At 44.3% G+C, this 24,367-nt stretch overlaps 1 protein-coding gene and 1 long non-coding RNA gene across 4 annotated transcripts in view; one reads left to right on the top strand and one right to left on the bottom strand.

Moving 5' to 3' along the window:
• The window catches only part of LOC126480834 (peroxisomal acyl-coenzyme A oxidase 3-like), a 324,948-nt gene that overhangs the window by 277,285 nt on the left and 23,296 nt on the right, over positions 1 to 24,367 (top strand). The window lies entirely within an intron of this gene.
• Positions 12,075 to 24,367, bottom strand: part of LOC126480836 (uncharacterized) — a 48,894-nt gene continuing 36,601 nt past the window's right edge. For both annotated transcript variants that reach the window (XR_007587471.1, XR_007587470.1), the window contains exon 2: positions 12,075 to 13,014. This is a non-coding gene — a long non-coding RNA (uncharacterized LOC126480836). The remainder of the gene's footprint in view (positions 13,015 to 24,367) is intronic.

Here is a 24,367-nt window from a genome sequence, read left to right on the forward strand (position 1 = left end):
TACTGCCATCAGCATACATTTTGCATAGGGATCATGAAGATAAGATATGAAAAATGGGGACTTATATGGAGGCATATAGACAATCATTTCCTGTGGTAGATTTTTTTAATCCATCCAATTGCATTACATGGGGGTACTCAAAAAAACCTGGAATAACATTGCCGTGAGCGGAACTTGTGTAGAATGCATTTCTGCCACTAGGAGTGTATAGTGCTGCTCATTGTCAGTTCAGTGCTGCCTGTGTTGTTGACCTGACTTGTTCCATTAATCTGCAGTGATTGTTTTTGGTAGCACTGTTTGGTTCTTGTTTCATTTTTTATTATAGCAGGCTTAAGTGAATAATGTGCAGCGATGAAATTTTGTTTTCTGCTCTATAAAAATGCTGCTTAAACTGGTTTAATGTTGAAAACAGCTTACCAAGATGACGCCATGGGAAAAATTCAAGTATACAATTGGTTTGCTTGATTTAAAAATGGCAAACTGTCAATTGATGGAAAACCTCATTCTGGATGACCATTAACTGTACAAATTGGCAAAAATATAGCTTGTGCTCAAAGATCGTTATGAGAAGACTGCTGAACAGTGTTTATCAGAAAAGATCCATTTTGTGGCAGACAGGAGACTGGCTTTTTCACCATGTCAATGCACCTGCACACACTGCCATTTCTATTACACAGTTTTTTACTAAGAATGGCATGGTTCTGGTGCCCCATGCACCTTAGTTGCCTAACCTGGGTCCAGGCAACTTTCTCTTATTTCCATGCATGAAAATGGGCATGAAAGGACACTGATTTGACAGCATTTGAGAAGTCAAGAAGAAAACGAGGGAGGAGCTGTCAGCTATTTCTAAAAACGACAGCAAAAAATGTTTTGAACAGTGGGAGCACCAGTGGGACAAATGTGTTAATTGTAATGGAGAGTATTTTGAAGGGGATAAGGTTGATTTGTAAAAATCTTGAAAATATATAACTTTTAAAACATAATTCCAGTTTTATTGGGTACCCCCTTGTATATTGTCAATATTTTCATTGTTATAAATATTGCAATTGATTGTTGCATAATTATTCTCTTATTATATCAGTGTGATTGGGCAAGCTGAGGTTTTCTCTTAAGTTTTCAGTCATATCTGTGGGTAGGTTGGTGTTTGATAGAAGGACCCAAATACATTTCTGCCCACCCACAATACTGTTTCTTATGCAATGATCCCATATGCAGTTTCAGTTTTTGTCTCAGTGGATTTGAGTTTCTTTCCTACTGCAACAAATACATCACTTACATTTTTGAGTAGCGTGTCCTTTTGATACACACATAGATTTACCCCAAAAATCTACTGATGTCAATTGTGAGCTTTAATCAGCTTTCTGTTTCTAGTATTACATGAGTTCACTGCCTTTTAAGAGTGCTTCAGACTTTGGCACCTATTTGTGAGTACAATGGAGGGCATTTCTCTGGATCTTAAACTAATATTTCTGGCTGTCCTACAGCAGTCATCATCTGGAGTGGGAGGAGAGTCACTCCATCTAAAGAAAAGAAAATTTTGTGCACACCAACACAGTCAGTGACCCAGTTGCTATCTTCTGATATGGTGTGTAGTGCATGCCTGACCTATTTAAGGTGGACATACATTTCTGAGCCCAATGGCACACGTCCAGTAAGTCACAGGCTAGCTTGATACTGGACTTATGAAATCTCTGTTTCGAGCTGTCCACTTGACTTGGAACCAGATGCTCAAGAACTGTTCCAGGAACAATGCTACAGGTTAGAAGATTGTTGAATCTACAGAAACAAGGTGGTCTTCTCAACCTTCTCTGCCAGTCACAGATATGATCCAAGAATGTCCTCTGAGTCCAGACAACAAACATCATTCATTCCAGTGGCCACCCTAATTTGCAGTTGGCTCACTCTATTTCCTCAACTGCTGCTGGAACAAATAATGTACCCATTGTAAATGCTTGGATGCCAGTTTTGGCTGTAGTCATTAAATGAGGATGCCACTATTATGACACGGCAATGTACATATTTCCAGTAGCAGTCATGATTGTTCATGAGGCATATTCTAGTATTTTTGAAACTTCTGGAGCTAGAACTTTGTCACCAGTATCAGTTTAATTTTGGCATGATATTGGTTTTTGCATTTGGCTGAGCCTTGCCATTCTGCTTTACCCATTTCCCCCTGGTTGCTAGTAAGAGGAAATTTAAAAGATCTGTTGTTGTTTCATTTGGTTAATTTAAATGTGAATTTTGTGATACAGTGAGAATGGACTGTCTTAATATACTAAACTTCAAAGCAGACCCTTAAACAAGTAGCTAATTTTTGAACAAAATGAATTATCAAATTATTGAAATACACACTATTGGCCATTAAAATTTCTACACCAAGAAAAAATGCAGATGATAAATGGGTATTCACTGGACAAATATATTATACTAGAACTGACATGTGATTACATTTTCACGCAATTTGGGTGCCTAGATCCTGAGAAATCAGTACCCAGAACAACCACCTCTGGCCGTAATAACGGCCTTGATACGCCTGGGCATTGAGTCAAACAGAGCTTGGATGGCGTGTACAGGTACAGCTGCCCATGCAGCTTCAACACGATACCACAGTTCATCAAGAGTAGTGACTGGCGTATTGTGACATGCCAGTTGCTTGGCCACCATTGACCAGGCATTTTCAATTGGTGAGAGATCTGGAGAATGTACTGGTCAGGGCAGCAATCAAATGTTTCCTGTATCCAGAAAGGCCCGTACAGGACCTGCAAGATGCGGTTGTGCATTATCCTGCTGAAATGTAGGGTTTTGCAGGAATCGAATGAAGGGTAGAGCCATGGGTCATAACACATCTGAAATGTAACATCCACTGTTTAAAATGCTGTCAGTGTGAACAAGAGGTGACAGAGACGTGTAACCAATGGCACCCCATACCATCACGCCGGGTGATACGCCAGTATGGCGATGACGAATACACGCTTCCAATGTGCGCTCAACGCGATGTCGCCAAACACGGATGCGACCATCATGATGCTGTAAACAGAACCTGGATTCATCCAAAAAAATGATATTTTGCCATTCGTGCACCCAGGTTTGTCGTTGAGTACATCATCGCAGACGTTCCTGTCTGTGATGCAGTGTCAAGTGTAACCGCAGCCATGGTCACCGAGCTGATAGTCCATGCTGCTGCAAACGTCATCGAACTGTTCGTGCTGATGGTGGTTGTCTTGCAAACATCCCCATCTGTTGACTCAGGGATCAAGACATGGCTGCACGATCCGTTACAGCCATGTGGATAAGACACCTGTCATCACAACTGCTAGTGATACGAGGTCGTTGGGATCCAGCACGGCATTCCGTATTAGTCTCCTGAACCCACTGATTCCATATTCTGCTAACATTCATTGGATCGCAACCAACGCAAGCATTAATGTCACGATATGATAAACCGCAATCGTGATAGGCTACAATCCGACCTTTATCAAAGTCAGAAACATGATGATACGATTTCTCCTCCTTACACGAGACATCACAACAACATTTCACCAGGCAACATCAGTCAACTGCTGTTTGTGTATGAGAAATTGGTTGGAAACTTTCGTCATGTCAGCATGTTGTAGATGTCGCCACCGGCGCTAACCTTGCGTGAATGCTCTGAAAAGCTAATCATTTGCATATCACAGCATCTTCTTCCTGTCAGTTAAATTTCGTGTCTGTAGCACGTCATCTTCATGGTGTAGCAGTTTTAATGGCCAGTAGTGTACAAACAAAGAGTGGGCCAAATGACCACACAGGAAGTGGTTTTGAATAGGGGAAAGGAATGTACCATCAAACAAGAAGTAGGTTGAACTGATTAGAATTTAAATGTAATGTCAAAATACACAGATTGTTTGGAGAGCTCTCTGCAGGATGTTCTAGAATTAACTCCAGATACAATTCTTATAACACATTTCTTAATCCTCAAAATACTGTCCCTGCAACTTGCATTTCCACAGAAAATGGTTCCATAATTCATTCAGGATTGCCAGAAGTTCTGGAAATCAAGGAATCAGGGAATTTCAAATGTGTCGGGGAAATTAGGCAAATATCATGGAAATTAGATGAAATGGTTTGTTTACTGAGATGTCATTCATTATCACTGGCTGGGCGCAGCTGAATACATGTGCCGTTTTCCTGCTCCATCACTCCTACTGCTTCTCCCCTTCCTACCACTCCCATCAGCTTCCTGTGAGCGCTGCCATCACGTCTTGGCACTAGCCTAGCAACTGCCAACAAGAGACAGGGAGGCATGAGGAATGGTTTGTTTGTATTTGATTCTCAGAGATCATAGATGCCTTGACCACAAGTGGTAGTCACGTGTGCATGAGTTGTGTCTGAACAATTGTGTGAATATGTGTGTGCTCTCGTTTTCTGACAAAGGGTCAGCTGAAAATTTGGTTGTGAGAATGTGATTGTCTTTTCCACATGCCTGTCTGTGGCTCAGCGATCATCCTTACAGTGAGTTGCCACCTATCCTCTTTATAACAATAGTATTATGAAAAGGCAAGTTGCCACTCATCATATAACGGAGATGCTGAGTCGCAGATAGGCACAAAAAAAGACTGTCACAAATAAAGCTTTCGGCCAGTAAGGCCTCAGACACACTGTGAGCAGCAGCACCAGTACATGATGGGAGTGATGACTGAGTGGGAGTCAGAAGGAGGCTGGGTCACGGAGGGCGAGAGATAGTAGGGTAGGGGTGGCAGACAGTGGAGTGCTGCTGGAGTGTGTGCAGGCACGAGGTGGAGAGAGGGTAGGACAGCTATGTGCAGTCAGGAGGTTAGATGGAGTGGAGAAGGGGGTATAGTGGAAAACGAGAGAAGCAAAAAGACTGGTTGTGATGGTGGAATGAGGGCTGTGTAATGCTGGGATGGGAACAGGGAAAGGGCTGGATGGGTAATGACAATGACTAACGAAGGTTGAGGCCAGGGGGGTTTCAGGAATGTAGGATATATTGCAGGGAAAGTTCCCCTCTGCACAATTCAGAAAAGCTGGTGTTGGTAGGAAGGATCCATATGGCACAGGCTGTGAAGCAGTCGCTGAAATGAAGGATATCATGTTGGCACCATTCTCAGAAAGAGAGTGGTCCACCTGTTTCTTGGCCACAGTTTGTCGGTGCCCATTCATGCGGACAGACAGCCTGTTGGCTGTCATGCCCACATAGAATGCAGCACAGTGGTTGCACCTTAGCTTGTAGATCACATGACTGCCTTCGATGGGATAGGTGATGTCTGTGGCTGGATGGTTGTGGGAGGATGTATGGGACAGGTCTTGTGGTGTCACCGCCAGACACCACACTTGCTAGTTGGTAGCCTTTAAATCGGCTGCGATCCGTTAGTATACGTTGGACCCGCATGTTGCCACTATTAGTGATTGCAGACCGAGTGCCGCCACACGGCAGGTCTAGTCTAGAGAGACTCCCTAGCACTCGTCCCAGTTGTACAGCCAACTTTGCTAGCGATGGTTCGCTGTACACATACGCTCTCATTTGCAGAGACGACAGTTTAGCATAGCCTTCAGCTACGTCATTTGCTATGACCTAACAAGGTGCCATATTCAGTTACTATAATTACTATCTTCACGAATGTATTCTGAACAGATAATATTGTGAATCATGTACCATCAAGAGTGACGGTCATCATTAATGGATTAAAGTTAAGTATCAAACTAATTACGTCCGCTTTCTGAATTCTAATTCCTTGTCATGTTCCAGACCTCACGTCAGTATAGTTCTTCCCTCCTCACGCCAGCCTGTGTGAGCTAAAACGCATGCATTTTGGCCTCCATTCATAACACTGTGTTGGCTCTTCTGCCAACACAACAGGTCTTGCCTCTAGGTCCATTGCAGGGGTATCAGCCATGAGGTAAGAGGTTCGGAGCAGGGGTTGTATTAGGATGGACGAGTATATTGTGTAGATTCAGTGGGGATGGGAGAATACCACTGTGGGAGGGATGGGAAGGATAGTGGGCAGGACATTTCTCATTTCAGGGCATGATGAGAGGTAGGTAAAACACTAGTGGGGAATGTGATTCACTTGCTCCAGTCCTGGATGGTACAGTGTTAAGAGGGGAATGCTCCGCTGTGGCCACATGGTGGGACATTGGGAAGTGGTGGGAGAATGGAAAGACAAGACACGGTAGGTTTTGTACATGGTTGATATGATAACTACAGTCTGTGAAGGCTTCAGTGAGACCCTCAGTATATTTTGAGAAGGACCACTGGTCACTGCGGGTGGGACGACCATGGGTGGCTAGGCTATATGGAAGGGACTTTTTGGTATGGAAAGGGTGGCAGCTGTCAAAGTGGATGTTTTGATGGTGGTTAGTAGGTTTGATATGAGTGAAGGTACTGATGTAGCCATCTTTGAGGTGGAGGTCATCATATAGGGAGGTGGCCTGTTGGGCTGAGTACGACCAGCTGAAGTGAATGGGGAAGAAGTTGAGAAGTTGTTGCGGTTCTGGAGGAATGTGGATAGCGTGTCCTCACTGTTGATCCAGATTGCGAAGTTGTCTTCGGTGAATCTCAACCAGGTGAGGGGTTTATGATTCTTAGTGTTTAGGAAGGATTCCTCTAGTTGGACCATGAATAGATTGGCATAGGATGGTGCCATGTGGGTGTTCTTAGCCATACCTTGGATTTGTTTGTAGGTAATGCCTTCAAAGGAGAAGTAATTGTGGTTGACGATATAGTTTGTCATGAAGACTAGGAACGAGGTTGTTGGTATGGAATCTGTCGGGCATTGGGAAAGGTAGTGTTCAATAGCAGTAAGGCCATGGGTATTAGAGATGTTAGTATAAAGGGAGGTGGCATTAATAATGACAAGGAGAGCACTGTGTGGTAAAGGGACAGAAACTGTGGAGAGTCGGTGGAGGAAACGGGTGGTATCTTTTATATAGGAGGGTAGGGTCCAGGTAATAGAGTGCAGGTGTTGGTCTTCGAGAGCTGTTACATTCCTATAACCCTCCTGGCCTCAACCTTCGTTAGTCATTGTCCCCACTCATCCAGTGACTTCCCTGTTTCCATTCCAGCACTACACAGAAATCATTTCAGCATCACACACTGTCTTTTTACTTCTCTTCTTTTCTCCTACCCCCTACCCACTCCTCACCTCTCCCCTTACCTACATCTAACCTCTCGACTTCACATAGCTGCCTTACCCTCTCTCCACATTGTCCCTGCATGCTTCCCAGCAGCACTGCACTGTCTGCCACTGCTACCCTATTATCCCTCCCCCTCCTTTCCCCAGTCTCCTCCTTACCCCCACCCAGTCACCACTCTCGTCATGCACAGGTGCTGTTGCTCGCAGTGTGGCTTCAGTTGCCTGAAAGTGTAGGTTTGTGTGTGTGTGTGTGTGTGTGTGTGTGTGTGTGTGTGTGTGTGTGTGTGTGTGTGTTGTCTATTTTTGATGAAGGGCTAACTTGCCGAAAGCTTTATTTGTGGCAGTCTTTTAGTTGTGTCTATCTGTGACTCAGCTTCTCTCCTAGATGGTGAGTGGAACTTTCCTTTTCACAATATGTTTTACATTCCATCCTGGATTTTTCATTGTTTGATTTTTGCCTGACAGCTTTTCTTTCATCCTAACCCAGTGCTCTTTTCCTTTGTTACTATTTTCTAATGCATCACTATACTCAGTGTCCGCCTATCTTTCTCTTGTTTCTTGTGTTTGTGTTGTCACCTTACAAACTACACTGCACGCTCTACTTATGAGCCACACTGCTTCAACTGTCTCGACCGCGCACAACAGATGGCTACAAGAACATGCTGCCATGCTGACTGTTGGTACAGCATCTTATGTCGCATTTTGCTCCCGCCAATGTCATTAGTTCTATACCTTCTAATTGATCACTCTTCCTGTGTCACTCTCCCATATTTTCACTTGTTATTTCCCACACCTTTCTGGTGCCCCACAGTCTTGTATCTCATCCTACAAACCCTCCCCACCCCCAACTCTTTCACTGTTCTATCCCAGTTCATACTCACTAATTCCACCTCATCCACTCACATCTGTCATCCCCCTTCTTCATACCTATCCACCCTCAGACCTGCTACCCACAGTAAAATATACATATTTTTTAATTATTTATATCTTTTCTTTGATCTCATTGTGACCTCACACCAATTTTAGCAAGTTCTCACCTTTCATTATCATCAACTCTCTCAGATCTCATTTGTTTCTCCCTTTTGTATCCATTTCATCTTTCTTGTGGTTTTTCACAAATATTTGGGTGTATTTTTGCGAATTTTTTCGACATATTTCTTCATTATTTATGTAATTTTTCGCATTTTTTCCACCACCATGGACCCTTGCTCCTTCCATCTGCATCAATACAGAAAAGTTTCCTTATCCCTAGCCAGAACCCCGTCCCACATATTGTTCATGTATTGTTGCTTGGCTCATGGAATTCCCCCAAATGGTCTTACCATTAAATTACCCATCTCTGGCTGCCACCCCTCCTTCCACAATGACTGCCTGCTGTTCAGATTCTGCCAGTCCTTAGCCCTCACCAACATAGTCCTGCAAAACCATGTTGGCCAAGCCCAAACCTCCTTGCAGTACCTTCTCTCCATCTGCCAAATTCTCGTTCTATGCAGTCACAAATGGCTGGAACCCATAGCACACATTGAAACTCTTGCCCTCCAGGAACTAGAGCAACATGCACAATTCCACCTCAAAAAGCTCTACACCCTGCTCACTTCCTACTCCCACCTTGGAGTACCACTGTCCATCACCTCTACAAAACATCCAAACCTCCTCCATGTCCCCTCGTAGCTGACAAACCCAGTCTCACAGACCTACTACATTTACCCCACCCTTCAATACTCCCTCCCACCACTACACAGAATCCAAAGCTTAAACAGACCCAAAACACAGTCCTGAACCTTTCCTCGAAAAGCCTTAGCCCCACAGAAATATCAGTCCTTTCCAAAGGCCTCAACTTTTGCCCACTCCGAAATTCAATCATGCAGAACTTGTTAAAGACCTTTTCTTCTTCTCCTGGCCCCTACAGTGGAAATACTTTTTCACCACCAACCCTACCAATCAAACTCAACCAAAGACCAATATTGAACCCTACCTAACTCAGTTCACTCCTCCATCCAACCATGATCCAACCTCACTGCCCCAAATCACCTACTGTTATCTTTCCAGAATTTCTTAACCTAAAACCTTGTCTCGCCATTTTTCCCAACTCCCTCAACATACAAACTAACCTTATATCCACAGAAATAACCACAGTCCACCCTCTAAAAACTGATCCCGACCTTATAATCTTACCTGCAGACAAAGGTTCCACCACTGTTGTTTTGAACTACAAGGATTACCTGGCAGGACTCCCCCACTTGTCAGATATATCCATCTACAATCCTTGCCACAGTGACCCCATCCCAAAAATCCAGCACAATCTCCAGTCACTCCGCAAATCCTTAGGCCCATACCAGAACCTCTCCCTGGAGTCCATCTCTCTGCTCACCCCTACCACTCCCCACACTCCTGCCTTCTACATGCTTCCTAAAGTCCATAAACCGAACCATCCAGGATGCCCCGTTGTGACCAGTTACTGTGCCCTCACTAAGAGAATCCCTTCTCTCATAGACAAACACCTTCAACCTATTACCCGGAACCTACCCTCCTAAATAAAAGATACCAACCATTTCCTCTACCAGCTCTCCACACTTCCTGTCTGGTTACAACACAGTGCCCTCCTTGTCACTATTGATGCCCCCTCCCTTTACACTGACATCCCTAACACCCACGGCCTTACCGCTATTGAACACTACCTTACCCAACGCCTGATGGATTCCGAACCAACAACCTCCTCCCTAGTCCCCAAGACCAAATAATCCTCACCCACAATTACTTCTCTTTTGAAGGCATTACCTACAAACAAATCTGAGGTACAGCTGTGGGCACCTGCATGGCACCGTCTTATGCCAAGCTATTCATGGGCCATCTAGAGGAATCCTTCCTTAACACCTAGAATCCTAAATCCCTCACCTGGTTCAGATTCATTAATGACATCTTTGCAATCTGGATCAAGGATCAGGACACCCTATCCACATTCCTCCAGAACCTCAACTACTTCTCCCCCTGCTTTACCTGGTCCTGCTCAACCCAACAAGCCACCTTCCTAGATGGCCACATCAGTACCTGTGTCCATATCAAATCTACCAACCACCAGCAATATGTCCACTTTGACAGCTGCCATCTGTTCTGTACCAAGAAGTCCCTTCGATACAGCCTAGCCACCCATGGTCATCGCGTATGTAGTGACCAGCAGTCCCTCTCGAGATATACTGAGGGTTTCAGTGAAGCCTTCACAGACCTTAATTATCCTGCCAACTTTGTAGAAAAACAAATCTCCTGTGCCTTATCTTTCCACTCTCCCACCACCACTCGAAGTCCCACCATCCAGCCACAGAGGAACATTCCCCTCATATCTCAGTACCATCCAGGACTGGAGCAACTGAATTACATTCTCCACCAGTGTTTCGACTACCTCTTGCCATATCCTGAAATGAGAAATGTCCTGTCGACTATCCATTCCACCCGTCCCGCAGCAGTATTCCACCATTTACCAAACCTGCACAATATACTGCCCTGCTGTGAACCTCTTACCCCTGTAATTGAACTAGATGCAAGACCTGTCCTGTACATCCTCCCACCATCACCTATTTGGTCCGGTCACAAACATCACATATCCCATCAAAGGCAGGGTTACCTGTGAAACCAGTCATGTGATCTACAAGCTAAGGTGCAACCACTATGCTGCATTCTATGTGGGCATGACAGCCAACAAGCTGTTTGTCTGCGTGAATGGGCACCAACAAACTGTGGCTTAGAAACAAGTGGACCACCCTGTTGCTGAGCACACTGCCAAACATGACGTCCTTCATTTCAGTGACTGCTTCACAGCCTGTGCCATATGGATCCTTCCCACCAACACCAGCTTTTCTGAGTTGCACTTCCTGTTACCCTCCTGGCCTCAGTCATTGTCCTCACTCATCCAGCCTCTTCCCTCTTCCCTGTCCCCTGTTCCCGTTCCAGCAGTACACAGCCCTCATTCTACCATCACATTGAGTCCTTTTACTTCTCTCCTTTTCTGCTACCCACCCCACCCCCCTCCTTCCCCTTTCCCTTGCCCTCTGTCTAACCTCCCGACTGCACACAGCTGCCCTACCCTCACTTCACCTCGTCCCTGTGTACTCACCAGCAGCACTGCACCGTCCACCACCCCACCCTACTGTCCCTCCCCCTTCCTGCCCCAGCCTCCTCCTTACTCCCATGCAGTCTGCACTCCCATCATGCACTGGTGCTGCTGCTCACAGTTTTGCTTCAGTAGCCTGAGACTGCTGTCGAGTGCGTGTTACAGTTGTTTGTGTGTGTGTGTGTGTGTGTGTGTGTGTGTGTGTGTGTGTGTGTGTATTATTGATGAAGGGCTTACTGGCTGAAAGCTTTATTTGTGGCAATCTTTTTTTGTTGTGCCCATCTGTGACTCAGCGTCTCTACTATATGGTAAGTGGAAACTTTCCTTTTCACAATATTGTTACATTCCATCCTGGATTTTCCATTGTTTGATTTATTCTCATTATTATTGATTCACACAAGTTATCTGTTGCATGGATTGATCACTGCAGTCTCATTTCATCAACATGCTGTTATGAATAATTGGCCACATGAGTGGATTTTCGTGAAGGGCCAAAACAGCAGGCCATTTCTGTGGGTATCTCTAATGGATTGGGCCTGCCGATCTGAAGCCCACTGTTTCCCATGATCTGCCTGCAGGCTGGGTCTGTTTGCGTATGGGACATCATGGCAGATTTTTGTGGTTTATCCATGGACCCAGGACTGTGGTGCTCCTTGGCAGGCCAGAGATCTAAGGCGATGGATTTCAGGATTTGTGACTGCCTCACTGAAAGTACATTGTAGAGTGTGGCATTTTATAGAAATTTTATTTATTGTAGTACATTTTGGCACTTCAAAAGTAGTTTCTGTATTAGAAAGTACGGATGATAAGAAGAAGAAAATTGGGGCAGTTACTGGTACTTTGCACAGTATGTACTCATATATTTCTTGAAAGAAAAATTACACAATGCCTGTAAAATATTACACTGTGGGTAATAATCAACAATAATGAACGCAGTAGAACCACCATTTTATTGGCAGTTGGTTTACACAAATTTTCCCACCTTATACAATTCTTTCAAGAGGCCTACTTTTTCCTTTGGTTATTTCTGAAATCAGTGAAGGTATTTTAAATCCATGTTGTGACTCCAAGGGATTGTGTATTTTTGCCACCAAATGTAGTTTGTTTTATTGACATAAATTAACATCAGTAATCTTCATGAAACACATTTGGCTTGCTTTCTCCATCTAAAAACAGTTTGCTACAAAAGGCATTGATGTTAGTACTTAAGATTTTTGCTCACATCAGGAAATGCCATTTGCTGGCAAGCTTTTTTAGATATTTCCTTATTTGGTACTATTGTTTCTTGTACTGTAGTTGCAAACCTGGATTTAAAATACCTTCAATTAGTCTAAAGTAGCTATAGACAATATGGTCACTCAAATGAAGAATTTTTTTCTGAAACTTCCTTTCAAATTTTGCAGCTTGGTTTTTATAAATACACTGTGGTCCAAAATTGGAATAAGTCCAGAAATTTTTCAACCATCTCTTTGTAAACCCTATTTTTTACATTCTTGTTTGTGCAATGTTCATGTGTTAGTTTTCACAAAAGAAGTTGTTTCACAGTACAGTTTTACTTTTTTTTTATGTGTCATTGGCCCAGCCCCTTCACTATATTTGTAACAACTAAAACTTGCTGCCTCTTGAAAATCACTCATTTGGAAATGGCAAATTTTTAGTAACAGCTGCAGTATTCTTGTTTGCTTGCTAAAATTTACTTCCTTGGGCACAAAAGAGTGGAGTTTGTACAATGTCACCACACTAACTTCCTTATTCACTTGCAGCTGTGGTAGAATCCTGAAACAGTAGTTTATTAAATGAGGAACTTTGGTCAATTCAGATCAGAAGTTTATATATATATATAAAAAAAACACATTTTTTGTATAAAAACAAATGTTTGATTTTGTAATTGTCTTGTTCACAATTCTTCTTTCAGCAACTATTAAAGATGTAAAAAAAATTACATCATTCCATTACACTAGTCTACAGGTACTCATATAATGCAGTAGATAAGAAAATTCCACATGCTTGTCATGAAGAAAAATATTCAAATATTTCCATGCTCTCATTTTCATAACTCAGACCGTTTATGAAGCATAAGGGATGCTGTGAATATTTCATTCTGGCATTCCGCAGATACAGTCTCTCCACAAACACACAGGCAGGTATCAAAGAATCCGCCGGAAATATCCATCGCTCATTGGGAAAATCCTTCTTTTGTGTGGATCTTGCCTTTTAGGGGGCATCAACTTAAAATTGTTGCAGGAGTGTTGTCAACAAACTGTATCTGGCCTTCAAGGGGGCATCAACTTAAAATTGTTGCAGGAGTGTTGTCAACAAACAAATTTCCATCCTCAGTCATGAGGCAACTGCCACACTGTTCTTGTAGTATATCATGGCAAAACCAAGCAAGATGAAATTCAATGCTGAATGGCTGAATGACAGGAGGTTTGAGGGCATCAAGGCCCACAAGATATCAGAATTTCAGGCATATTGCACAGTATGCAGCAAGTCTTTTGCTCTCAGCAACATGGGGAAGGGTGCCATAACCAGTCATGTGCAAGGACCTAAGCACTCCAAGGCATTTGCGATGGTCAAGTAGACAGCGTCATTCGTCTTTCTCATCAGTCTTTGCTAAGTGAAGTGCTACGACTGTTAAGTGATGCCTAGACACTTAAAGACTGCACAGCATCTCACTGACTTAATGGGATTTTATTTTCAGTGACTGTGTTGTTTTTTTACCCTGCCATTTTGCTGATGTATTAGTCAATTAAAAGGGTATTCCAATAATGCTTTAAAACATAAGCAAGGAGAACAAGAACATCGGGTGAGCTGGGAAATCTTGCCAGCAGAGTGGCACACAAAAGAAAGGGCATTCATTGTACATTTTCTTAGACCAATTTATAATGTGTTGAATAATGTACCTGCAAGAAGAGCTGATTATAAAAGATTTAATAAACCTAAAAATCTTCCCTTCCCTAAAAAATTTTTCTCCATGTGCTGGCTCGAAAACGAGGATACAGCTGACAGGGGTGTAAAACTCATTCCCTTTCTAAAGACTCATGCAGACAAAGTAAAGGAGCACAAAATTAAAACAGACATTTACAGCTGGAGAAGTACCTCAAAGATCCTCTGCTGCCCTCTAATATATATATTTTTTTAGCTTTGTTTCAGGGTAGGTCATGCCCTTTTTGAGGGAATTCCAACGTGTGGACTCCCATAGCACCTTTCCTGTACAATGCTTTGTCATCTCTACTTGCTGATGTGATGTCCTTAGTTGTTAAGGCTGAAGTATTATCTGTAACAAAATCAGTGTGTGATATAAATTTGATAATAAAGCTGGTCTTAATCCTTCAAAAGTCATGAACCTAGGTCATGCTGTATGTTCTGAACTCAGAAAAGTAAAAGTGCCTGCCAGAGATATTTTAACTTTCAGGACTCAGTGCAGGGACATTTCTGATCAAAATGTGCTCAAACCTTCTAAATTCACCTTTGAAGTAGGGCATTTGTAGATACATAAGCGTTTGTGATCCAGTTGTGATAAATAGTGGCCCAAGAACTAGCTGGGCCAGAATCTTGAAAGCCTTGCAGAAATTCTCTGCACAGAATTGGATAAGTGTTAAAAACTGTGATAAAGTTGAGAAAGATTTCGTGCAAATTCGTAATAAGGAGGTAATTTTGGATCTCTGTACAAACTGAAGAGGACTGAGATGAGAACTGATCACTTTTGGAGAGACTTATTGGATGGTGATACCACCTGTTAGCAGTTGTATAGCTTTCTTCAAAAGGTTCTCATTCTGAGCCATGGTCAAGCATTTGTAGAGCAAGGTTTTCCCATTAAAAAAGAGTGTTTGATAGTCAACCAAGAAACAAGTCACTTCTAGTCATGCATCAAGTATATGATAGTCTGAAATCAGCTGGCATTATCTTCAAGAATGACATTAACAAGAGAATGATTCCGGACTACCACATTCTACAGATGGGTATGGTCAGGCTTTAAGGCAGAAGCAACGTGAGAAGGTGAAGAAGCAGAGAGAGCTAGATGGAAGAGGTCCATTGTCCAGCAAATTAAAGAACTAGTGGCCAAAAAGTCATGGATACCAACCAAAAGGGCCACTGTATTGAGTGGAATTGATAAAGAGATTGCTTCTCTCACAAGGGGTTTTGCCTGGTTTTCATCGATTGATTTGAATTGTTTGTTTGACAGAATACAGTGTATTATTATTTGGCAGAGAAAAGTCATTAAATGTACCACTGTGCTGTTCTTATTTTTGCAACTTTAATGTTATACAAAATATTTCTTTTATGAAACTTCCTGGCAGATTAAAACTGTGTGCCCGACCGAGACGCGAACTCAGGACCTTTGCCTTTCGCGGGCAAGTGCTCGACCAACTGAGCTACTGAAGCACGACTCACACCCGCTACTCACAGCTTTACTTCTGCCAGTATCTCGCCTCCTACCTTCCAAACTTTACAGAAGCTCTCCTGCGAACCTTGCAGAACTGGCACTCCTGAAAGAAAGGATATAGCGGAGACATGGCTTAGCCATTGCCTGGGGGATGTTTCCAGAATGAGATTTTCACTCTGCAGTGGAGTGTGCGCTGATATGAAACTTCCTGGCAGATTAAAACTGTGTGCCTGACCGAGACTCGAACTCGGGACCTTTGCCTTTTGCGGGCAAGTGCTCTACCAACTGAGCTACCGAAGCACGACTCATGCCCGGTACTCACAGCTTTACTTCTGCCAGTATCTCGCCTCCTACCTTCCAAACTTTACAGAAGCTCTCCTGCAAACTTTCCCCCCAGGGGCTCAGCATTCATTTGCTGAGTACGGGCTTGGCGACCCCGGGGTCCTGAGCTGGGGACTGGTCAGCGCCGCCAGTCTCCTGTCACCGTAAACCCTGGACATGCTTCAGCGACCATCACATGGCGCAGCAGTGGAATGTTGTGTGCTGCGGGGAATGGTAATCTTGGCTTGACCGCCTTGATTGCGAGGAAGGTAAACCTCTATAAAAACCCCTCAACCTTACGGTGTGCTGCGCGCCTATGAGATGCATGGCTGTTGGGGTGGAACAGTCACAAGCGGGCAACCTCTGGGGCACCCGCCGTGCCTCAGTTGTATAAGGCTTACCTAGGCACGCGGGGCTCTGTCTAGGTGAACTTCTAGTTCCCTAGCTGCTCGTGGGACCGAGATGGAACCCTCGAACTTTTATTCTTCTCCTGCCAGCGGAAAGGGTGGACCGCTGGTGGGTTCTAACACCAAATCCAACAAGAGGGCTCGTGTAGCCAGTCCTCCTGATTCAGGTAGTAGTAACAGAACGCATGCTGCTTAAAAGAAAAGATGGGAGTTTTGAAAAAGTTTCGCCATTTTATATACAGAATGGCTTAGAAGGTATTGCTGGCACATTAAAATCTGTAAAGCGCTTGCGAAATGGCACCTTGTTGGTTGAAACATCTAGCTTCCAGCAAGTCCAGAACCTTCAGAAGGCACAATTTCTTGGGGAGTTTGCAATAGAGACTGAATTTCGCAACACCTTGAACTACAGCAAGGGTGTTGTGACTTGCAGAGATCTCGTTGACATTCCCCAAGACGAACTGAAGGCTGAATGGTCCCGGGAAGGAATTGTCGACGTGCAACACATTATGAAATGGGTGGATGGTGCTCTCATAAAGACCGACTCATTTATCCTTACATTTAACAGCACCAAATTGCCAGAGCATGTGAAGGCAGGTTTCCTACGTCTCAGTGTACGGCCTTATTACCCCAACCCCATGCGGTGTTTTAAATGCCAACACTTTGGACACACTACTCTCGGCTGCAGAGGGGAAGCCACTTGCGGGAATTGTGGTAAAGCCTCCCATGAGGGAGTTTGTTGCTCCTCTCCTTCCAAGTGTGTCAACTGCTCTGCGGATCACCCTGTGTGGAGTAGGGAATGCAGAGTTTTCCTTGAGGAACGGAAGATCCAGGAACTAAAAACTACAAAACGCATCCTGTATGGTGAGGCGAAGAAAATCTACAAGTCCATGCAGCCGCCCACGTTCGCTGCTTCCTTTTCTTCCGTTCTCAAACAACCAGTCTTGAAAACCGATGCCGCTATACAAACGGAGGTTGCTACTGTCAGCACTAGCACCTGCGCTTGTCAATGTACGTGTGCTGCTGCCGTTCCTGTGAAGCCTGCTGCTCCCCCCTGGCCTTCTGACCAGGCCGTGGTAGCTGACATCATGGAACTTCCTGCCCCTTCCCGGGTCCAGTCTTGTGCACTGCCCAGCACTGTTACACCCCCTACTGCTTCTGAGGTTTTGGCTCCAATGCCACCTCAGACCAGAACATCGAAGCCAAAGACAAAGGTGAAGACTCGCCCACTAAAGGAGACTGCAGTTATACAGTCTCCTGATGTGGATGTCATTCTCTCTGACGTCTCTCTCGACTCCTCTTCTGAGGCGATGGAGGTTGATGTCAGACTGGGGCAATCATCTCGCCCCAAAACTGAGCCTCCACCTGTTGTGGGCTCTCCTCCCCAACAGAAAGTGAGAATGAAGGTACTCCCACCCTGATAGATGGCTCCCATTATACAGTGGAACATGAATGGATTCTGGGCACATGTGGAGGAATTGAACCTCCTAGCACGGCAACGCCCCCTGTGCTTGTGTTTACAGGAAACGCATTTAAAACCATCTGATGCTCCTGTACTAAGGGGCTATACGTCATATCGCAAAGATGACCTGACTGGAGAAAGGGCCAAAGGCGGAGTCGCTGTGTTTGTCAATAATGACCACCACTCCTCTGCTCTCCCCCTGGATACTGACCTGCAAGCAGTTGCAGTTGAAATTCATTCACCTTGTTGGCTTACCGTTTGCTCCCTTTATTTACCCCCTCTGGATGCAATGACCTTAGACGCTCTCACAAATCTTATCGACCAACTCCCCCGCCCATTTCTCCTCCTGGGAGACTTCAATGCCCATCATGTCCTGTGGGGCTCCACTTCTCTTTGCACTCGAGGTCGAATTTTGGAGAGCCTCCTAACATCTCAAGTGTTGTGCATCCTCAACACAGGTACTCCGACTCATTTCTCTACTGCTACAGGGTCATTCTCAGCCATTGACCTATCTTTCTGCTCTCCAACCCTCACCGACTCTGTTCACTGGGAGGTCATTGACGACCTTCATTCCAGCGATCACTTCCCTATCCGCATTCATCTCCTGGATGGTGTATTGCTGGAGCTGCGGCCACCATCGTGGATGATTGGCAGGGCTAACTGGCCACTGTTCACTCGGTTGGCTGTCTTTGACCGCCACAATAACGTACAGGAATGGGTGGATCACATCACGCTTGTGGTCCATCATGCTGCTGACCTGTCCATACCACAGTCTTCTGGCCCTCTTAAGCGGCGCCTTGTGCCTTGGTGGACGGAAGAGTGCCGTTCAGCCATCCGGGACAGGCGTGCGGCTCTTCGCCGATTTAAATGCCGCCCAACAGCGGTCAATCTTACTGCCTTTAGAATCGCGAGAGCCAGGGCATGCCGCGTCATTAAAGAGAGCATGAAAAGGTCATGGCAGGAGTTCCTGGACTCCATCAACCGTTCCACTTGTTCCACAAGAGTATGGGAAGCCATCCAGAGGATTTCCGGTAAACATAGCCGTTTACCAATAGCTGCTGTCCTGAACCAGGGATGCCTCCAAACGACACCCAGAGCCATTGCTCAGATGCTGGCAGAGCATTTTGCACAAAGTACTGCCACTGCAAATCAGGATCCAGCGTTTTGTCGCTACCGTGCGACTGTCGAAAGAGCGACCTTGGACTTTCGGTCGAACAGTTCTGAAGCCTACAATTCCCCTTTCTCCATGTGGGAACTTGAATCGGCACTTACTGAGACTTCTGACACTGCACCAGGTTACGACCGCATCCGGTACTCCATGCTACGACATCTGCCAGCGGCATCAAAGGAAATCCTCCTTGAATGTTTTAATCTCATATGGCAAACAGGAGTGTTCCCCACCTCGTGGAGGGAGGCAATTCTCATGCCTCTCCTCAAACCAGGAAAGGACCGCACATGTCTCGGTAGTTATCGTAGTATCGCCTTGACAAGCTGTGTCGGAAAGACCCTGGAACGGATGGTTAACCAGCGTCTGGTCTGGCTGTTAGAGACCAGACAGCTCCTTAGCTGCTTTCAGTGTGGATTCCGAAAATTTCAGTCCACGGTCGACAACCTGAACCTCCTAGAGGCGGCTATTCAGCAGGCTTTTCTCCGTCAGCATCACTGTATCGGTATCTTCTTTGATATCAGTAAGGCATATGATACTACTTGGAGACACTGTATTCTTGCACAAATGCATCAATGGGGCTTTCGTGGCCGCCTCCCCATTTTCATTCGGTCTTTCCTGTCTCAGCGGTTTTTTTGGACCCGCATTGGTAACACACTGTCTGATCGCTTTGAGCAAGAGAACGGTGTACCCCAGGGCAGTGTTTTAAGCGTTACCCTCTTTGCCATAGCCATCAACAGTATAACGTCTACAGTGAGGAGTCCAGTACAGTGCTCCTTATTTGTGGACGACTTTGCTGTTTTCTGTTCCTCCTCCAGTGTTGCAACCGTGAGCCGTCAGTTGCAGCTAACAGTGCGGCAGTTAGAGGAGTGGGCTGCAAAGACGGGTTTTCGGTTTTCTGCCGAAAAGTGTGTTTGTGTTCATTTTAATCGTTCTCGTCATCTTTTTACTTTGCCTGCCTTGCATATGGGGGATACTGTCCTACGTTTTAGAGACACATCGCGGTTTCTGGGCCTAATTTTTGACTCCAGGTTGTCATGGCTGCCACACCTACGTGACGTGAAAGCCAGAACGCTGAAGGCACTGAACATCCTCAAGTGCCTCAGCCACAGGTCTTGGGGCGCGGACAGGGTGCGTCTCCTACAGTTTTATGCAGCTTTTGTGCGTTCACGGCTGGACTATGGGTGCACAGTATATGGGTCAGCGAGGCCATCTTATTTGCGGATCCTTGACGCTGTTCACCATGCTGGGATCCGACTGGCCACGGGTGCTTATCGGACCAGTCCCGTACCCAGCCTCTGTGCTGAGTCTGGTGAACCGCCACTTACCATCCGGCGGCAGCTCCTGCTGGTGCACCAGGCTTGTAAGTTTCTGGCAGCTGCCAGATCGCCTGCTCACCATCTTGTTGCCCATCCACTTCTGGACCGCCTTTTTTCCCGCCGTCCCTGGGCTACGTTGCCGTTTGGGATGAGTGTGCAACGTGTACTAAAGTCCCTCGGTGTGGAGTCTGTACAACCCCAAATCCAAGGTTTTAACCGCCTGCCACCCAGGTTACTGAAGAAGCCCAGAGTGATTTTAGATTGCAGTACAAGAGAGATTGCACTCCTGCCACCGTTTTTAATGCAGCATTTTCTGCCATTTCATCTGAGCACCACGACTATGTAGCTGTTTTTATGGATGGGTCGAAACAAGGGGATTCTGTTGGTTGCTCAGTTGTTTTTCCATACCATGTCCTCAAGGTCCAACTGCCTCAGACTTTTACTGTCTTTGATGCAGAATTGTTTGCGATCTTGCGGGCACTGGAGCACATGAGACATTCTTCCTCTCCTAAATTTCTTGTCTGTTCCGATTCACTCAGTGCCCTTCACTCATTGCAACGTTTGTATCCGGCTGACAAAATTGTCCAGACCATCCAGGATGCCCTCCTCCGACTACAACGACTGGGGAAGGTTGTAGCTTTCTGCTGGGTTCCGGGGCATGTTGGCATTGCTGGGAATGAAAGGGCAGATCTCGCAGCCAAGGAGGCGTGTCTCGCCCCACAAGTATCTCAGTGTGCTATCCCCTTGCACGCACTCACCTCGCTGTTGAGCTCACAGGTCATGTGTCGGTGGGAGGATGAAAGGCTGGAAGTGACTGACAATAAACTCCGTATAGTCAAGCCCACAACGCGTGTGTGGTGTACTTCCTTTCAGCCCCATCGACGGGATGAGGTTCTCCTCACTCGGCTTCAAATAGGCCACAGCCCTATGATGCACGGCTTCCTGCTCCGGCGAGAGGACCCTAAAATTTGTGGTGCTTGCGGCATCCAGGTCACTGTGCGCCACGTTTTATTGGATTGCGTTTTATTTTCTGACCAGCGGGTCGCGGCTGACTTCCCAGTGGACCTGCCATCTCTTTTAGGCAACACTCGGACGAATGTGGCTAAAGTTTTAAAGTTCTGTGCCCTGTCAAATGTTTTTACAAAGATTTTAGGGAGAGGATTTTAATTTGCTCACTGTGTGACAAGCTCGCCCATATTTTATGTAAGTGGCCAGCCAATAACAATTTCCTGTGACATTCTTGTTGCTATGTTTGCCCTCTCCTTAGGTTTCGCTTTCTTATGTAGCATTTTCCTTCTTTTCTTGCTTTCTTTCAGTGTGTGCTTTAGTTTTCTTAGGTCTGTCCACAATCGTTCCTTTTAATGTGTGTCAGGACGCTGATGACCTCGATGTTGAGCGTCCATAAGCCCCAACACACCACCACCATCCTACGAACCTTGCAAAACTAGCACTCCTGAAAGAAAGGATATAGCGGAGACATGGCTTAGCCACAGCCTGGGGGATGTTTTCAGAATGAGATTTTCACTCTGCAGCAGAGTGTACGCTGATATGAAACTTCCTAGCAGATTAAAACTGTGTGCCCGACCGAGACTCGAACTCGGGACCTTTGCCCTTCGCGGGCAAGTGCTCGACCAACTGAGCTACCGAAGCATGACTCACGCCCGGTACTCACAGCTTTACTTCTGCCAGTATCTCGCCTCCTACCTTCCAAACTTTACAGAAGCTCTCCTGCGAACCTTGCAGAACTAGCACTCCTGAAAGAGGGGATAGTTAATATTTTTAGGTCTTTAAAGAATGGTCGACATGATGCCCTCGGCTGTGCAGAGCACATGTTGTGAATGATTCTTTTTCACAACTCTAAAATTCGTGTAGCTTTTCTCGAGTTTCCCCAGCAAATTATGCCATATTGAATTACTGATTTGAAGTGGCTATAGTATGCTATTTTCCTGGTGGCCATATCAGTGGCACAGGCTAAAATTTCCATTGAAAATGCAAGACTTTGTAATTTATTTTCTAGATATTCCATATGAGAATTCCTACTCAAATTTCTGTATAAGTTTATTCCTAGGTACCTGACTGAGTCAAGTTTTTCCATTTTTTGATTGTTGTGAGTGATACAGATTTCTTCAGTTTTTGACTGTGTGGTTTTAAAACTCATCCTGTGGGATTTTGAAATGTTTAGCCTTAAGCCATTTAGACTGAACCATATTTCCAAGTTTTCGTGACACCTTCTGGTATACTGTCAGACTTTTCATTTTCAATTAGGGCAGAAGTATTATCTGCAAACAAAGTTAAATGAGTATATAGATTGACAGGCAAGTAATTTGCATAGAACAGGAATGGGTCCAAGAATTGAGCCTTGAGGAACACCTTGTGACACAGTTTTTCATTCAGAGAAGTAATCTACTCCATTTGATGTGATTAATACTTTTTTCCTCTCCAAGAGAGATGATTCAAACCATTTCAAAGCAATATTCCTTATTCCATACCTGCTGAATTTGAAAAGCATCAGGGCATGGTTTACAGAGCCGAATGCTTTTGTAAGATCACAGAATATTCCTGCGGCCTTTTAGATTAGATTAGACTAGTTTTTCATTCCATAGATCTGTACTGAGGAGATCCTTGTGGATATGGAACATGTCTCTTATTTAAAAAAAAAAAAAAAAAAAAAAAGCTGAAATAACAGTACTAATAGGATGAGTATATAAAATACACCATTTGTTTCTATTAAAAAATTCGTCAATGGAGTAGAAGGAGTTGGCCACTAGTAAGTCTTTCAGGCTCCTTTTAAACTGGTCTTTATTTCTAACTAAATTTTTTATGTTTGCTGGCAAATTATTGAAAATGAGTGTTCCTGAATAGTGGACCCCTTTTTGAACTAAAGTAAGTGCTTTTAAGTCCTTCTGCAGATCATTTTTGTTCCTGGTATTGTATGTATGAACTGAGCTGTTTGTTGGAAAAAGAGATATATTATTTAGGACAAATTTCATTAAGGAGTAAATATACTGAGAGGCAGTAGTTAGTATACCCCTTTCTTTGAAGAGGTTTCTACATGACGTCCAGGAATTTACTCCACAAATAATACATATTACACACTTTTGGACTCTGAAAACTTTTGTTTGACTTGAAGAGTTACCCCAAAATATTATACCATATGACATTATGGAATTAAAGTAGGGAAAGTATGCAAGCTTTTTCATTTTTATGTTTGCTAACACTCGAATTGCAAATACAGATTTGTTACGGCGTTTCTGCAGTTCTGTGGTGTGCTCCTCCCAACTGACTTTATTATCAAGTTGTAGTCCCAAGAATTTAAGACTGCCAACCTCTTCTATCTGCTCTTCTTCATGCTTTATGCATATGCTGGGTGGAAACCTCTTACTGCTTCTGAATTGCATGTAGTGAGTCTTTTCGAAGTTTAATGTCAGTGAGTTGACTTTAAACCATTTATTAATATCCATGAAAACATCATTAATAAATCTTTCTAGAACTACACTCGACATACTATTTATTGCAATACTTGTGTCATCTAAAAACAAAATGAACTCTGCTTCTGGCAGTGTAACTTATGAGAGATCATTAATGTACTCAAGACAGTGGCCGTAAGATGAATCCTTCTGGGACACCACCTGTAATTTCTTGCCATTATGTTGATGACTGATGACTTAATTCATTAGTCCCTTGCACTGACACTCTTTGTTTCCTGTTAGCAAGGTATGACTTGAACCATTTCGCAGCACTGCCCGTGACACCATAGAATTCTAATTTATTTAAAAGGATGTTGTGGTTCACACAATCAAATGCCTTTGACAAATCACAGAAAATACATGCTGCTTGTAATTTGTTATTTAATGAATTAAGTACATTTTCACTGTAGGTGTAAATAGCCTTCTCGATATCAGAACCCTTCAGAAATCCAAACTGTGTTCTTAATAATATGTTATTTGTGGTCAGATGGTTGAGAAGCTGCCTGTACATTAATTTTTCTAAAATTTTTGAGAATGCTTGAAAAAGTGAAATCGGTCTGTAGTTTGGTGGTATCTCTTAATCCCCTTAGCTTTCCTATCTAGT

Source organism: Schistocerca serialis, chromosome 5 (genome assembly GCF_023864345.2).
Source record: "Schistocerca serialis cubense isolate TAMUIC-IGC-003099 chromosome 5, iqSchSeri2.2, whole genome shotgun sequence".
NCBI lineage: Eukaryota > Metazoa > Arthropoda > Insecta > Orthoptera > Acrididae > Schistocerca > Schistocerca serialis.